We start from the raw sequence: 15,965 nt of genomic DNA on the forward strand, positions 1-15,965 counted from the left end.
CATAATTTCTAAATACTACACAATTCTATATTGATATTATAATTAGCAGAGATACATGGGATAGGACAATGAGCGATAAATCAATCCTCCCATTGTCCTCTTTCCCCCTGGACAATAGGAAAGGAATGGGACATTTGGCTGTTTATTACACTAGTCCCCAAAGTTTTATAATAACGTTTTCTTTTTGGGAATTATATTGAATTTTGATTGGTTGGTTCATTAATTGGTTCACTAATTGTAAACTACAGAAGGGGTAATTTTGTGTATCAACATTGGGGTTGTAAATAAATTTATCGGCCATTGTCTTATCCCTTTAGATCCCTGCTGGACAATAGGAAAAAAACTGTTGTTGTTGTGATATTTAAAAAAATGAGTTTACTCAAAGAATATAAGTCTGATTTGTAATTTAGTATTGATAGTTCAGGGCATTATTTATTTACTTATTCTAAACATTAAATTTTATAAATATTTCATATACAGGTCGTACACAGAAAAAATTTAAGTGAGACACCCTGTATAAGAAATTTAAACAAAAGGAAAATCTTTTTGTCAAAGTTGAGCTTTTAAAACTTTGAAACTAAATAAGGGATAAAAATATTTAAGGGCATTTTTTACGGGTAAAAGTTTCATTTTATTCCTTTTGTCTTCCAAAAATATTTAAATTTGATTTATGTCATATTTACCTCAAAAATATTTTTAGTTGGTATCTCAAACAGTTTATTTATAAAAATGTTTATCATAGGGTTTCTTTTATTTTTGTGTTATAACTGAATTTAACAAAAAATATTCATAATTGTTTGAAATAAAAATAGAACAAATTTGATTAAATTTTGCTCCACATGAAGTGGCATTTTATTTAGTTATAAATATAAAAAATATAATTTAAATATTATTTCATTGAATATATGTCTGTATATTTTATTTCATAGTTTATTGAATGTTGATTTTTGCTTTGCTAATTTTTGTGATTTTTTTTTGTAAAGGAATCCAGCTGTAACCAACAACTGAATTAGTTTTTAAAATTTTTAAAATTTTTGTTTTTTTATATGAGCACATTTTTTAGTAATTTTAGGAGACGTCGCTTCGTAGTAAAGACAACCTTTTAATATGCTCCCCAATTTAATTTATTTTGCTTGTTGGCTATACCTTATTCCACCTTATTCCTGAAAAGAATCACTTGAATGTTAACTTTGATATAGCTTATTATAGGTTCAAATGTCCCAGAGATGGATTTTCAAAAGAAAAAATGCTGCATGTATTATAACAATTTTAAACATCAAGATGCCAACTAAAAAACGAAATAAGTACATTAGGTAATAATTTTTATAATTTCATTTTTTAATCCTTCTAGCTTTGTTTTCTATCAAATAGTATGTGTAGCATTAATGGCAAAAACAAAGCCAGATGGATTTAAAAGTTGATTATAAAATTGGAACTAATGTACTTCTTATTTTATTATTTAGTTGGCATCTTGATTGTAATTAACAATTGGGATCTACTGCAGTTCTTGGTAAAATATTGCTGGTAACGAATGCTTCCTGGTTCCTGGCAATATTACAAGATTCCTGGATCCAGCAGCACGCATATTCCCCTAAATCCTAGGTTCCTGTTAACTGGCAATCTGCAAATTTTCCAGGTTACCAGCAATGAAAGAAGATTACTGGCTTACAGGAGTTTTTACCCCATACCCCTTTTCACATTTTCTTAGGGGGTAAAGAGCATTGATTAATAAGGGACAGTTGCTTCAATTATTTTATTAATAAAGGTGGGGGAAGGATATAGGAGAGTTGGATCTTTACCTATAGATTTAACTGTTTCTATCTTCATATCCAATTTCGCGCCAAAATTTGGGCACGCCTTTTTATTTTTATAATATATTGAAAAGTAGGGGAGATAAATTCGTAATTTTCATCGTATTAATAAATTAATTTTTTTCTAATTGAGGCTCTGAAATCAAACAGTAAAACTAATGAACTTGAACGCCTATAGAAAGCCAAAACCTAATACTAGCCCCTATAACCTAAACTAACCTAATTATAAAAAAGTGCCGCGGCCAGGGAGGGGGGATCAAAATTTAAAAAAATTGAGGATAACGCCAACAATTCTAGACTAAATTAACATAAAGAGTGGCGTAACTGTGACGTACAGACCTTGAAACCATTTAAGTAAATAGATTATGGCGGGAGATTTTTTATTTCAAATTATTATTATTCCCTACCTTTTTTAGACTTTCAAATTTAAATCAATAAACCTTTACACACATATATATGATTAAATTGGCGCCAAAATTTCGTAGCGCGAGTTTTAAATTCAATTAACGCCATCCCCTCCTCTGTTGAGGCTGTTTAAACTTTACGGGAAAGTTTAACACTTTCGCGCCAAAATTTAAATGGCATTTTAATTTCGTCTTATAAAATACGGGGTTTTAATTGGTGGGTATTCGAGTTAAGATAACGTAACCTCTTGACAAAAAAGCTAATTTGTTACTCATTTTTAAATTTAAATCTCTGATACTTTTGGCTGGTGTTTTAAATTCAAATTATCTTCCCTTCTTTTTATGCTTTGTAAACTCAAGCAAGCAAGGTTGACAATATAGCAATATTTGTTTGCTTCTCAATAAAGATTCGATTAAGTTTTTCATTTTAGAAAAGCTTTACAAGGTCCCATGAAGGTTTTAGGCCATTTTCTTCCCCCTTTTTATCATTTTAAAACGGAGCCTCATGATGCTAGGGGCGCAACCGCTATAATCTACAATATGAAGTAGGGAAGGTTTTTATTTAAAGTAAATATTTAGGAAAAGTAAGTTACAATTACATAATGATTTTCATACTTATTTATAAGTAACAGGGTGTTTACTTTTGTGTGTGTTTGACTGTCTTTGTACACAGAGGGATCTTGCTAACCGATAAACCAAAAAATTATATTAATATTTTTTTCTAGTTGCGGTTTATCTTAGGAGGATTGTGGATGATACCCTCAAATCAACCAAAATAGTTAAAAACCTTCCCAGGACCTATTAACCTTAAAGTTTTTCCTGACTACTTTTATATTGTTAATTTTTACACCTACGTAAACGTTGTATTACTAACTGTTGATAAAAATCAGAAATAAGGAATTTTTATGATATTTGTCTCAGCCCCCCCCCCCCCTCTCTAATTCATTATTTACATTTGATCAGTTTAAGGTTTTTAATATACTGTGAATTGTTGCCGAGTGTAGCAATATCTGTAGTTTTTCCTAACTACCTCAATTAATACAGAGAAATACCACTACCCTCCCACCCCCCACCACATCAGACAAACATGCCAAAATAACCACTTTTGAGTTGTGTGAATCTTATCAACCTCTAATTGTGGGGTAAGTGTAATAAAAGGGAAATGGGAATTAAAAAGGGAAATATTGCTTTTTAACAGGAATATTTCAAACATGGCAGTGGCCAGGAATATGCATAAATTGCTGGCAACTAGGAAAGTTAAACATTGGTAGCTCCAGAAATATTTCTTGCTATGCTAGATCCAGGAATCTTCTAACTTTGCCAGGAAACAGGAAGCATTCGTTACCAGCAATATTTTACCATGAACTGCAGTAGATCCAACAATTGTAATAAAACACGAGGCATTTTTTCTTTTGAAAACTCATCTCAGCTTATGCATATTGTGCAAGTTGATAATAAAAACCACATGAAATGTTAGGTATACCAAACTAATATATGGTAGATAACCCTATATATCGTCAGACCACCTTTATTATTATTTTTTCACCTATTTTTTGATGAGCCTATAGAAATTAAACTTACAAAATTTTAGATTTACTTTTGGTACATTACAATCTATAAAAAAAATTCTGGTTATTTAAAAAAAAATAATTGTATTCATAGTACACTATTGATATTATGATGTTTTAGATGGTTTTATGATGAATTTATTATAATTTTGTTGTTTGTGTGTTTAGGAAATTAAACTCTTTAAAATCATTGCTTTATTTACAGAATTTCTTTTTTTTTATCTAAACAAGAGTATTTTAACTTTAAACAACTTTACTATATTATAGAAAATGATATTTAGTTAATAGGTCAATTTAATTAAGGTGTTCTAAATTAAATTATTTTCTATGAAAAAGAAACTTTATGATAACTGACTTAATTTCTAAAAAAACACGTAATTATATAATAAAAAAATATTTTTTACTTTAAATACGACATTTAAGATTAGAACCTTCTTGTTAAAAAGCCTTATATGATAGTTAAAGAATTAGATTTCCTAATATATTTTATGCACAAAAATGTTTGATTGTAAAGCTATTCTATATATTAGTTTAGTTACAACTTACTCCTGTTGGTTTATTGGTTCCTATCGGTTGGTTGATCTGTAACTCTCTACTTTCCCAGGATAGGAGGCGATATTGAGCTGTTTTAGTCCCTAAAGTTTTATAAAAAAAATTTCTTTGTTTGCTTAAACTTTTATTGTACACATACATTTAAATCTAAACCTGTTTGATCCCAAATTTTAGTTATCTTTTCAAAAAGTGAAAGTAAAAAGTGGTTCATAATCTAGTATATATGTGCTGTAGAGTATTTTTTGATGATATTATACGAGTATATGTGAACTTTTTGATACAAAAACTCTGTAATAGGAATTATATTTATTATTATATATTGTTAATAATTAAATATATTATATTTTAGTAAAAATCTATGAATAATCCCAAATATATATTTTTTATAAGTTTTGTTGCTTTTTATTCATAGAAACAGTGGTTTTTAAGATGAGAAAGATCATATGGAGATAGGTCAGTAACAGGTACAGAATAATCCAGAAATAACATTTGATGTAAATGAAGATTGTTAGGATTTGGTATTGGCAGAAGGACAATCATTTATCTTGTGTCCAACTCCTTGACATCCGTGGCACCATAATCCTCCCCGTCCTCTACCTTGAATTCCTCTGCCTCGTTGATTATTAGAGGTTCCATTCTGGAAAGATCTACCGAAATTGTTCCAGACTATGATTCTTCAGGAATATAGTTTACTTTTTTTGGGGGGGAAAAACTTGTGAGAAGATATCTTAAAATTAAGTTTGAAATTCACTTAGCAAAGCATTTGGTGTTAACAATCTCATTTTCAACCATTAACCCTTAACAGTCGGACCCTTGCCGCACCTTTATCGGTTGGGGGAGGGGGACGTTCAACGCTTCCCCCCTTTTATCTCGGTTATTAGTGCTAGAGGGCTAAAATTTTACTTAAAACTTTCAAACGGCTGTAATTTTCTTATTTTTGAAGCTAGAAGAACATTTTTTTGCAGAAAATTTTATCTTTATGTAAATTTTGTATTAGAAATATCAAAATATAAACTTCAGCGGCCGCGGCTGTATTTGGCAGCAGCCAGCCGCCGCAGTCGGACTATTCAAACAAACAAGTTTTTTTTTCAAAGTCGTGCAAAGGGGTTGAAGGGGGGGATAATTAGATTAATCAGATTTCATATTAACCCTTACAGCTCGGGCCCCAATTCCCACCTTAATAGATCGGGGGGGGGGGGGGGGCTCCAAGAGCCCCCCCTCTATCTCGGCTCCTGTTACAGATAAAGACGTAAAATTTTTTTCTGGTGGTTCATGTGTATTTTTAGAGAAAATTACTTTTTCTAGTCATAGCAGCCAGGCCGCTCCTAAGCCGCTTTTTAGCGGCCAGTCGCTAAATTTTAAAACAGCTGTAGAGCGGCCAATTTTGCAGCTAGGATGACCAAATTTTAGGACGAACTTTTATTTTTCATAACAAAAAAATTCTTTTGCTGATCATCGCCAAAAAACGGCAAATAACGGAAACCGCCATTTTCGACGGTTACGGCGGTAAAACGGCGGTTGGCGGCGCCAATTAATATTTTTATCTGTTTTTAGCTGTAATAGAAGCCACGATATTCATGATATATGTCTGTAGTAAAAGCCGGACAAAAATCGGTCATAAAGTCGGTCAGGGAGCGGTCAAACGGTCATAACACATTTTTTCTCAGAAGGTCATTGATATCTAAGTATTCACCAAAAAAATTTTAGGTTTCTCCTTATACACAAAGGTCATAATGTAGAAATTAAGATTTTTTTAGAATTTTTTTCTAATTTTGGTGCTACCCAACCGACTTTGACCGGACACCACGACCGACACAGACCAGATATCCTAATAAAATCAACTCTTGCCGACGTATAATTACTAAACTTAAAAAGTCATGAAGTCACAGCACTCCATCTTACCTACGAAAAAAATGAGATTGAAAAAACTAGAGGGGGGGGGCTCTTGGAGCCCCCCGGCCCCCACCCACCCGATCTGTTTCAATTAGAAGGGGAGGAATGATTGTTTGATGAACAACATAACAACCCTCATCTTATTTGTCCTTTATCACCTTACATTTTTTTTACTGAACGGAAAAAGAGTGTAACTGAAATTGGTAGTCAGTTACAGCCCCCTCTCTACCTCCCCCCCCCCCTCGGGTGGAATTAATATAAACTATATTTGAAATATTATTCTATTAGTCTTTTTACATGAGTCATTCTTTTTAGGACGACATTTTAACACTTTTCTACATACAAAATATAATAACTAGACTCTTCATACCCTCCCTTTAGAAAAGGAAAAATCATCCAAAGATCAAGTCATATTAAAGGCAAACATTATTGTTAAACCTTAAAGAATAATTTTGTTTTTAACAAGAATAATACTGCCAATATGAAGCGCAAAATAACAAATATAAACACAAAAACATAAAGAAACACAGTCACACAATCATATAAAAATACATTTTTTGTCAGGCAATCACTTAAATAGACAGACAGATGTACGGACATAAACTATTTTTAAACTCTTGATTGTTTAAATGAAATCAATTAATTAAAGGTTTGTTTTAAGGCAAAAGATTATTGATCCTGCCACTGATTCAAATTATGTTATTATGTTGCTCTTTATTTTGCATTTCCTTCCCTAACCTTTATATACTGTAGAATCATAGTGGGGAGTTATAGAATTTTTAAACATTTTTCGTATATTTTATTCTATATCTTGATCAAATTCCCCAGTATTTAAATATAAATAAATTATATTCAATTTAATAAGTATATATTTTTTTTTATCAATTTGTTATTAAAAATAGGGTCTGTGATTCAGCCAATTAATTCAATTTGAAATAAATTTTGAAATAAAAAAAATTATATTTTGTTGGCGTAGAGTTGGCGTAAAACTTGTTTTTATTTAACCAAAGGGAAGTGGGTAAGAAGGGGGGGGGGGGGAAGAAATAAGGAAATGGGTTGTCCTGATTAAAAACGATCGAAATTTTTAATGTATAAGGACAAACTTACATTTTGAAGACTTGTTTATAGAGATTCTTCTCTTATAATAGTGTAATTTGTTGTCAGTATTCCAAAAATCCGACCAATCGGATAATTATATCACATAAAAAATAGTTGTTAAAATAGGTAATAAGCAATATTTCACAATTGGCTACAGACATTCTGGTAACAATTATAACTACTACAGGACTTACTATGCAAAGTTTAAAATCAATTCTGACATCAAATTAATGAGTTATCCGCTAAAGATGTATGAACCGACCCTTATAATAGAAAAGCTTCGCTTTTAAAAATATTTTTATGATTTTTGTCTAAATAATATCTATCTAGCCTTAATGTTGAAACATTAATTTTAATCCCTTACTAAGTTATATATAAACTATTCAATTAGATAGAAATCTTAAAACCAAGGGCATACAATCAAATTAAACGTCCCTACAATCTCACATAATTCATGTTTTTAAATATTCTTTGGTACATATACCATTATCCATACCTCTAAAATCGATTTAAAAACTTAAGCATTAGAATTCTTGTATCTCTAAGATATAATAATCTGAATATCATAGCAGATTCATAATAGATAAAACAATCCTTGCGTTCACTTTCACCTATATAGTTCATTTTTGATTTTTTAAATTGTCCTATTGAATAGATTTTTATAATAGAGATTCCCAGGACAATAAGGCTTAGTATTATAATGGTAAGTGATAAACGCTAAGTTACGTTTGAAAAAATTAGTATGGCTCTATAAGGAACTAGCGGCTACGCCTTTAGTTGCCTCTAGAGACACTTGAGGAAGTATTGAAACAAATTGTCAACACTCCATTTTCAAAAATAATTTTTTCTTTGGGTGTTTTCTCTTTGTAGGGTGGATTTACCTTCCCTGGACCTAAAAGCAACTTGACTGTAAAAAAATATTGTTTTAGCGCTTAACATGATCATTCGTTACAGACAAAAAAACTTATATAGTAGGATTAAGTTTAATATTGCTTAATTGTTGATGCTTTCCTTTATTTGATGTAGTCACACTTGCTAAATGAAATAAATAAATGCTGCTTTTTTGGAACTCTTATTCTGCCATTGACCAATTAAATATACCATTTCTTGAATATATAAACCAATATATACCTCGGTTTTAATCCTTTAATTGGATATACTTGAACTTTAGCGTAGCATTTGATAGATAGGAGAACTTAAATAAGAAGGAAATTAAGATTTAACAGTTGATTTCGTTGACCTAGTTAAAAATTATCTTACACCAAAATTAACCACGGTTTTTAGACAGAAAATAAGTGATTGGCTACTATTAGTTATCCTTGGTTGTTGGACCTGACGTTGGGGTGAACAGAAATCTCACCCGCACGAGGTAATTGACGAGGTATACAATCTTACAACAGACAGTAATATTTCTACTACATTTACTATTTCTATCTACATATATTAATGTTTGTGTGATTTGATGGATAGCTTCTGCTTCATTTCGCTTTTGTGGAAGCTGCTATACCTTTTTTCAACACAGACAAACGACTATAATATAAAGCTTTATTTCTTTCTGTTATTGACATATAAGTAAAAAATTAATTTAGTATGAAGTAAAAAGTTCTTATGTTTTTTAGATACACCTAGATCCAGACATCGGATGACAACATAAATATTTCTTATAGACGATTGTGTCTTAACTAGAACAAAATTTTTCTGTTAATAAAAATTAGTTTACTCCCAACATTTTACTAATTTTTTTAATTTAAAGGATAGAATTATTGCCTAAATTAACGATTAAAGAAATCATTACAGACAGTCGGACGAACTCTAAATGTAGAAAAGATTCGCTTCTAAGAAGACTACAATATATAACAAATCATCAAAAATTTGTGTCAACCCTTTTTCAAAAGGAAGGGGGCGTTTTAAAGCTGGTTTATTACCGCTGTTTTTAACGGTTAATAACGGCGCCATGGCGTTATAATTTTAAGCTTCCTGAATTTAAAAAATTAACATCTTTGAGTGTGTCTTGATATCACCGATAGAGATATGAGAAGGGAGGGTGGGTGGGGGGGGGGGGGGGGGGCATTGTACGCCCCTCGCCCCTTAGAATAGTGATGATTTGGGGGCCCCTCGGAAAAGATTAATCAAGATTTGTGAATACCAGTCCCTATCAAAGATTATGCAAAAATTGAATGTGATTCCTATCTAGGACACTGAATACTACAATATTTTATTTTGGAAGACAGCTACTCTAGAACTAGGGTGAAGTAAAAGTAAAGAAAATGCAACCTTGATCAGCTGAAGAAAGGACAGTCCATCTTTTTTATTTGGGAGGAGTAAAAACTTCAAGGTGGTAAAAATTTAATTTTTTTATATTTAATTTCTTTCTTTTTTTAGAATAACATTAATAAAAAGACAATAATTTATACAATACATTTTTATTACACATAATAGTTATTTAACGCATTGTATTATAAAAAGCTTTCCGCGTATATTGAAATGAAAACTTATAAGATTATAATCAGTTTTGTTATCCCCTTGGGTCTGACGGTCAGGGTTAAAAAACTTGTATTAATTTTCTGTTTTTTTTTATTTTAATATTCGTGGAAAATTGTCTGTAATAGATGCTAAACTTGATTTTACAGTATTGCTGAAAACCGGTTCCAATCGGGCAGACATTAATCGGATTCGAAGCTTGAATAGTATTTCTCGCACCGTATTATAGACGGCTTTCCGCGAATATAGAATGTACAATTATAAGATTAAAACTAGTTTTTTTAGCCCCGAGGTGCCGAAGGCAACCGCTAAAAAAACTGGTTTTGATCTTATGATTGTTCATTTTTATATTCGTAGAAAGCTGGATATAATACGATGCTAGACATAGTTTTTTCGTATGGATGAGAACCGGTTCCTATCCACCGGATTCGAATCAATACAATAATAGTTATTTTTTCATCGTATTATAAAACGCTTTCCACCGGATTCGAATGAATACGAGAATAGTTAGTTCTCGTATCGTATTATAAACGGCTTTCCGCGGATATAGAATGTACAATTATAAGATTAAAACTAGTTTTAATCTTATGATTGTACATTTCTATATTCGTAGAAAACTGGATATAATACGATGCTAGACATAGTTTTTTCGTATTCATGAGAACTGGTTCCTATCCACCGGATTCAAATGAATACGAGAATAGTTATTTCTCGTATCGTATTATAAACGGCTTTCCGCGGATATAGAATGTACCTATCCACCGGATTCAAATGAATACGAGAAAACAATTTACTTAGTTTCCTTTGATTTAGGCTGCATTATTAATATGTGGATGCAGCGAGCTTCAATGACATATGTACGTATTTGTCCTTGTTTGGTATAAATATATTTTATTTAGTTTGGATAACAATAAAACACAAACAAAATTGAAATCAGATATTGGACAGATGTAACTGCAATATCTTTCATTTAATTATAGGTTTTTGCAACCCCCTCCCCCCCCCCCTCCTCTTAGAAAAATGAATTTAGGGGGTTAAATTACCAACCCCACCCACCCCCCGTATATTGTATATTGTACTTCCAAAGAAATTTTTTTTTTGTTCTAACATGTCTAAACTAACTATATATGAGCCATCCATTACAGAAGGTCGGACAGACAGGCGTACGTACGAAAGGACCGACCCTAATTATAGATAAACTCCGCTTTTTAAAAACTACTTTTGTTTCTTTTTTCATTTTTTGTAGCAAATATATATAGTCCTTGGGTATAGTCCCTTTCGTGGTAACGCCCCTTGATGGGCGATTCTTCGTATTTTCACAGTAGCTTTTCTCCTATTTCTAGCCGCTGCGGGGCAATTGCCTAACACTGCGGGGCAATCACCTAACCCAGTATAACCTAAAATAACCTATTTAAAACCATTTTAAAAATACGACGAATCGGCGTTTCTACGAAAGGGACTATGAAAATAGAATGAAAAAAAAATGAAAAGTTAAATCTTACAGATATTATACAACAATATAATAACATTTTGGCAATTGCCCAAAGAAAGGAATAAATCAAATCATTTTCAGAAACACTCATAACAATTTAGATTTATTTTACTTGTATTTTTTCAAAATAAAACAAATATATATAATAATTTTTTAAATTGAAATATAAAGGTAAAATTCAAGAAATAAAAGATAATATTAATAAAAACTAGCATGTATGTGTGGTATCCGCCTAGGATAAATGGCAGACACCAGAGTTCAAATGACTACGGCAGTGTGAACAGACGTGGACACCTATACTATAGAGAAGCTACGCTTCTCTAGCAATCACTAAATAATAAACAGAATCTATTCAGTTGTTCCTTTATTGAAGGTCTAAGGATTACTAAAGTTATATACAACAAACAATAGCTACACAGATAGGAATAAATAATCATAAATAAAAGCAATATAATACATATACAATAGTCAGTTTGGGCAATAATGATCCCCCATCCCTGGCAAGGGTGGGGGGAATTAACAATACAGCTTAACCATAATAAGGCTGTCAGAATCAATCATTAATTTTAGGCATAGGGAGGGGGTCGGCAGACCCCTTCCCCAGGACTCGGGGGAGGGCCTGTGGCCCTTCCCCGAACCCCGGTCAGGGTTGCCATAGGCATGGCTCACGGTTGCCGAATACCACAACTCTCCCCTCGGAAGGCTGGGAGGGGGTCTCCCTGCCAGACTTCCGACAGTGGTTGAGGCCTTCGGCCCGCTCCTTAGGGCTAAGATATATATACAAACGATAATGATTCAAGTGGTGATTTTCAGGGCTGATGGGCTCCCAACGTGGGATAGAAGGTAGAGGCTGGCTTTGGTTGGACACGTAGCTCGGCGCCAGCAGGTGTCAGGTTGGCGTGGGGCACAACCGCTGCGGGGCCGGTCAGTAACGGGGCATTCTGGTTGTTGTTGGCAGCGTCTGGGGCACTGGCTACCAAGTTGACCGTCTGAGCGACAGCCTGGCCTCCCGAGGGGCCGCGGGGCTTTCCAGAGGGTGGTCCAGGCCTGCCTGGGCGGTCATGCCCGCTATCGGCTGATTGCATGGACACCATTTCCTCGGCTGCTTCCCGGCTGATAGGAATGGCATCCCAGTCTACTGAAAAGTCCCGGGACTTGGTATGGGTGAGTCGGGCTCTGGCCAAGGCCTTCCTGTACAAGGTTGGATGGTACAGGAACACTTGTGACATCGCATTCATGGCGGCCCGTACACCTCCTTGTGCGGCTGCCAGGGAAATGATGGTTAAATCCCCCAGCAGTTTGAGGATCAACAACAGCAAACACAGTATGGCTGCGCCATCTCCCCACTCGTGAATAGCTTGTCTGAACCCAGCCCAGACATCCAGGGCTGCCTCTCCTTCCTCCGCCAGTCGGTCGATATTGTAGGACACGATCCCATGGTCTCCGGTGGCCGAACAGCTACCTTGCTGAACGCATGAGCCATAAGACAGGCCGGTCAGCATGGCGGCTTTATACGCTGGGAACGCTAGCAGCTGCTGCCAGTCGTTCAGCTCAGCCTGCGAATACAAGCCTCCCGAACTAAAGTCATCCAAGGGTTCTGTCAGCAGCTGCTTGGGCGTATCCAGCGGGGGTGGCCTCTTCTTAGGTGAGGGGGTTAGCTATATCCAGCCTTCCTCCGCGTGCACAGTTAGGGGGTAGGTGGAGGAGCAGGGAATCTTAGTGGCGTGGCCGCTATACACCCTTGTCACGGCGTCTACGAATCCTGTGGGTTCCACTGGTACTTTGTCCCAACATTCATTGCTCTCACGGACAACATATTTGTTGCGTTGGCAGGTAAGCTGGAGCAGGACATCTCCCCTCAGCACAGAGAACATGCTCCCCTGGACACGCACCGGGTGGGCCGGGTCTAGTTGCTGGAGCTTCCAGCAATTGGCCGCTACTTCTTCTGCCGCTGTGCTTTTCATGCGTGTCTCCAGGGTAAATCCAATGTAGCCTGCATGTATCTGGGCCTGCAGGGGGACATCCACATCCCTGGCCGATACTCTGGGCAGCGCTGCCGCGGCCGGGTCAGCTGCCACGAACAATGCTGGGTGGTTGGTGGCATGGGCCTCAAAGTCGCAGTTCACTATTGAGGTGGGGGTGGTCATGTTGATGAAGAACTGGGCTTGATGGTCAACCAGGAACGCATCCATCACTAGGCTAGACTGGAGGCTGCGGATCAGCCTCAAGGGGCAATCTCTCCCCAGGTGGTCCCACACGTAGGTGGCTTCCCCAGTAATGCAAGACAGCTCAGAATGGGGACATCCTAGGGTCAGGTGGTCAGATTGGGACTCCACCCGTCCATCCTCTACTACGTAGGTCTCTTCCTTGACCAGCAGCCGTCGTTCCTGGAGCACTAATTCATTGCGGTACAGCTGGCCCTCGAAATGGACGTCCTCCCCTTCACAACCCACCCCCTCGGGGCTGTTGACCAAGGCGCCCACCATGTCGAGGGTGAAGAACAGGGGATGGTTCAGCTGGAACATCAGTGGCTGGGTCTTGCCTGGCAGCGTGTAGACTCGGTTCCTGGCCAGGTCTCGGCACGTTTCTGGATCAATCTTGGTTGGCCTCATGAGGGTGGGGACCGAGGTCACCTTGAGGTGACCCCATACCCTACACCTAAATGTCCACTGGGACACGGTGAGCTGACAACTATATCCTGTTGTTTCCCTAATCTTGACTTGCTGCAGGACATGTACCTCGTGGCCCAGGGGCACCTCCTGGTGTAGCGGTTCCGTGCTACACATCTTCTCCTTGTTGTAGGCTGTGACGTGGGTGGGGTTGGCGCAGTCCCACCCTACCAGGACGTAGCTAGTTGTAGGCCACACGGCTGCGAGCAGTAGTCCCCACAGAACCATCCACCAGTGTGAGAAGCTACCAGACAGCCATCTACCTCGCACAAGCGGCTGGGGATCTTCGGCTCGGGCCACGGCTGCTTCTTGGGGCTGGACACGGCTGGGTTGCTCCTGGCTAGATACAAATTTCCATTGAGCGTTATCTTTGGGTGCCCGGGGCATCCCGATACCCTCCCCAATGACAGACTGACAGGCGACTGGCGCCTGCCTGGGTGTCGGCTCCCCTAGCCCCAAGGGGTCCCTTCCCTTGTCCATGGCATGCCCAGTGGCATGGGGCTGAAGTGCGTGTGGCACAGGCTCGCCCTGAATTACGTCCCTCCCCTGCCCTAGGAACTCAGGTGCATGTGGCACAGGCAAGTCCTTATATCCCCAAATTTCAATCTCCCAAGCCTCTGGTGCAGGAGGCACAGGCAAGGTTGGGGGGTTACAATAATTTGGATACAATACATTTGTCAAATTTAACTTATCCTGGCTCGACTGGAAGTGATGGGCAGCTGGATTCCCTCGGCTGGCAGTGGGCGCTGGATGGTGTATGGCTGGGCTCTCCCTACGGGCTGGTGGCGCTGGCTGACTGGGGGTGACGGGTGTCACCCCTTCCTCTGGGACTGCTGGCTCGTTCCAGGATCCAGGTATCTCGGTGGCGGCGACGGTTGTCGCCCCAGGCACCAGGGTGGGGGCGCTGGATAGCACCCCCCAGTCATCGCAGGTGGCGGCGCCGGGTGGCGCCCCATACATCGACTCTGATGCGCTGGCTAGCGCCTCCTGCCTCTCTCATTCAACGGCCGCCAGGGCCTCTCCGTACACCGTCTCAGTGACGCTGGGTAGCGCCCCTCCACTCTTGCTGGGTAGGCTTGGTCGGGCAGGCCCCATCATGTTTAGGCTGAAGGGCTGGGGCCTCAGGACTTCTGGCTTGGCGATGTTGTTGGGCTGCACAAACTCCGGCCCCAGGTGGTTGAGGCTGAAGCCCAGGCCAACCCGGTTGGGTTCAGCCGCTCCTCCCAGTACGTTGATTCTAGCTGGGACGGTTCCAAACTGCGGCATTCCGTCGGCTCGGCCCGCTGCGTTGGGGGCGGCTGCTTGCGGCGGTGTTGCTGGGGGCGCGCTCCCTTCCATGTTGGCTACTCTGCTGGGCTTTCCTGGGGGAGCGCCCTTGTCTGCAGTGCGCCTCCGGCAGGCTACCTGGTCCCAGTCGGCTCTGCACTCGGCCGCCGTATGGCCGGCATAGTGGCAACGGTCGCACTTGGCAGGATGGTCACGGCGTGGCTGGGTGCGTCTTTCTTCTAGGCTGACTTCCATAGGCGTCGGACAGTCTCGGGCTCGGTGGCCTTTCCCTTGGCAGCGGTAACAGCGACCTGAAGTCTTGTCATCTGGGGCGACCTTCCCCATCTGGTGGAGACCCGGAGCCAAGGCGCCAATCTCCATTGGCTCCGACTCGTCGTAGTGGGGCAACTAGACGCTGGCTGATCCCGTGAGCCCGTCGGTGGCGTCCACTAGGCACACACCCTCCTTCAGCTGCTTGGTAATCATTGTGACGGTGAACATGGCTCGCCTCGTGTACTCAGGTACCGAGGCGATCTCATGACTCATCATTTCATGTTTCACATTAGCGTTACGAATGCCACGATTTAATTCGTCTATCAACAATTCAAGGTCCTCATGGCTGTAGGCCTCCCTATACAAGGCACACTTTGTGGATATGTATGCTTGTATAGGTTCTGTCGAGTGTTGCCTGTAATCCCTGAAGGCTTGCTTCAAAGGCTGGACGAAATAAC

This window comes from Acartia tonsa, chromosome 11 (assembly GCF_053477335.1).
Source record: "Acartia tonsa isolate MP-2025a chromosome 11, ASM5347733v1, whole genome shotgun sequence".
NCBI classification, from domain to species: Eukaryota; Metazoa; Arthropoda; class Copepoda; order Calanoida; family Acartiidae; genus Acartia; species Acartia tonsa.